Source organism: Panthera leo, chromosome A2 (genome assembly GCF_018350215.1).
Source record: "Panthera leo isolate Ple1 chromosome A2, P.leo_Ple1_pat1.1, whole genome shotgun sequence".
Taxonomy (NCBI): Eukaryota; Metazoa; Chordata; class Mammalia; order Carnivora; family Felidae; genus Panthera; species Panthera leo.
In genome coordinates, this window is record NC_056680.1 from 91,871,136 (window position 1) to 91,874,193 (window position 3,058).

Genomic DNA, 3,058 nt, shown 5'->3' on the forward strand with positions numbered 1-3,058 from the left:
TAAATAAAAAATAAAGTGACCTTGAGATTATTTGTCGTGAGACCTAAGGAATATTTTCACATAAATGGAGTAGAAGTCAAAACATGCCATTGCAGAATGAGTGAACATTACTTACTGTTTCTCTGAGAGGTAGATTCCTATATGTTATAAATTACAAACTTTCAAATTATAATTTTTATAGAGTAATGGAACTGTAACAGAAAATAACTAAAGCTTTTTTTCAATAGCAACAAAAGTGCATAAAAAAAAATTAGTCCATCTGTACTTGTGCCAAAGGCAGAAATCCAAAAGACAGTAGCAAAAGGCCAGGTCAGGAAGCCAGCTCAGCTCACCATCTGTAGTAGAAAGCAGCGTCTATTTACAGAAAGGAAAATGTATGTTTAATGCAAAGAACATTATTTCTAACAAGTAACTTATCTGGAATATGGCACCACGGGGAGTTTGGAAATAAAAGAGTCAGCAATAAAGGGCACTAGTGTTCTCATAGGAGCATGATTAAGTGGCTGACTGAAGCTTCCGCTTGTTTTTGCATTGAATTTTTTCCCTTTAGTTTGCAACAGAAAGACAGGTCCCATAGGAAGAAAAACTTGTCATCTGCACAGTACATCACTCAGTCGGGTACAGATAACATCTCTTCCCTGTGGGAAGAAATTCTTTTTATTGGACTTTATGGGCCTATACTTACATACTTACATACTTACATTGTTTGGGTGTTGGTTATGGGCCATGCAGCTCCCCATCCCTACTGGAGCCAGTATTTTTTGGTGCAGTCCTCAAAGACTCTCCTCCAGTCTTCTTTACCAGCTCAAACACTTGTACTGTATAACTTGCCCATTGTTTGTCCTTAACTGGCCCAATATATCACACTCAAATCCAATGCCATGTTTTTCTTTTTGCTGTTAAACTCTGTAAAAGCACAGTGAAAAACAAACTCCCAAGCCTCGGAAATATACACAAAGTAACAAATAGCAATATGAGGCTGGTACTGTGCCAAGTATTTCATTTGATTTGTTTCTGTAATTAGTTCAGTGGCCCTGTGGGTTACTGTTATCTCTCACTCCTGTTTCACAGTTGAAGGCACACACGTAGTTGGAATTGATGAGTGTCCTATACACGTGAAGAATAGAGCTTTGATTTGTACTCAGGCTGCCTGATACAGAACTATACTCCTGATCACAAGGACATATTGCCTCCTCCATTTTTAATAACTAGTTTCAAAACAGGCCTTCCTAGACTCCATTCCCACTCCATCTTTCCATTTTGCCCACTTCCTCCACATTTAAGATTATATTTATTCTAAATAGACACATACATCTATCTCTGTCTCCATCTATCCATCTACACTATAGTTACGTGTAGTGCCTGAAACTGCGTTAGGGGCTTTTTATGTTTGAACTTGTTTCATTGTTACATTCATTCTCTGACAATGACATTTTTATTCTTGTTTTATGGAAGTTAGGCTTCAGACTCCTACCCCAATCTCTATCTCCTAAATGCTCTTACTCTTTATTATGCAAAGTACTTTCTTATTTCCCTCATATATTGCCTCCATTGGCTAACTGTACATTCTCTTAGTGTAGGGATAATAATACCTTTTGAGTTTTATACGGTTCCTGCAGCACCTAACACAGCAATACCAACACAGTAAGAACTTAATAAATATTTATTTCCAATCTTTGAATTCCTGTCCTGGTCTATGACTTTCCAACTGAGACAAATTTACTATACAATACGTGTGGACTCCTGAAGAATATCCCATGGCAAAATGTTTCCCCTTGAGGAACACTGATCTGAACTTGGTCAGTCTAAGAATGTAAAGGTCCAAATCCAAGATGGTTCATATGAAATGTAAGTATTGTTGACCTTCCTATACTTTATTTTTTTAAATTTTTTTTAACATTTATTTATTTTTGAGACAGAGAGAGAGCATGAACAGGGGAGGGTCAGAGAAAGAGGGAGACACAGAATCTGAAACAGGCTCCAGGCTCTGAGCTGTCAGCACAGAGCCCGACACGGGGCTCGAACTCACGGACCGCGAGATCATGACCTGAGCCAAAGTCGGCCGCTTAACCGACTGAGCCACCCAGGCGCCCCAACCTTCCTATACTTTAAATTTCAAATCATAGACAATCCTAGAAGAGCTATATCCCTCTCGACCCCCACAAATAGCTATTGGCTAAAAAAATTACCTAGGACTAAGGAAAATATTTATGACTTATGCCTTCCAATATATTATGTTAAAATTCTACTTTTCAGTGCCACAAACCTGGTTCTTTCCTCCTCTTTAGCCTTGTATCCTACTCCTCTATGAGAGAATATAGGTTCTTCTATTTATCCCATGTGTTTCTTTTTCTTACTCTATGTCTTTGTCCATATTCCTCATGCAGGTTTTACTACCACTTTTTTTTGTTTGTTTGTTTGTTTTTTGTTTTCTGTCTCTTGGTATTCTACCCTACAGGGAAATCCAAAGTAAAGCCATAAAGCCATTGTGATATTTGGTCATGCAGTAAATGAAGAGGTATTCTCTTGCCTAAGCCTATGCTGTTGCTCCTAGGGAATGCCTAATATATTTATTTATTAGAAGTTGTTTTTTATCAGTGAAGGCTCTCTTTTCTTTTTATGTTATAGAAGAGACTTGTTTCTACTAAAAGGGGTATAAATGTCCCCTGCCACCACTGCAGCTAATACAAACTAGAGATTTGCTGATAAATGCAGCCATTAATAAGGATACAGGTTCCAGAGTATTTAGGCAGACAGCAGCCAGTCAGGATTTTCTCTGACATAATGGATAGAGGGAAAACATTCTATAGGAATCAATTTTTTTAGATCACTTCATTGTGCTTTGGACATTCAAAGTGAACTTAGACTTTGTGTAAAGACTCTGACACAAGACGCAGAGTCCAAAAGAGATGTCCTGGGAAAACAATCACAAACGGTGTACAGAGGAACAGTATAAGCAGGAACATCATTCCTGTCTTAGCTACTGAGCGGAAATAATACCAGCTGGAATAGAAGAGGAAGTGGGGGATAGGAATCACAGCCTCCCTAAAGTTTGTGT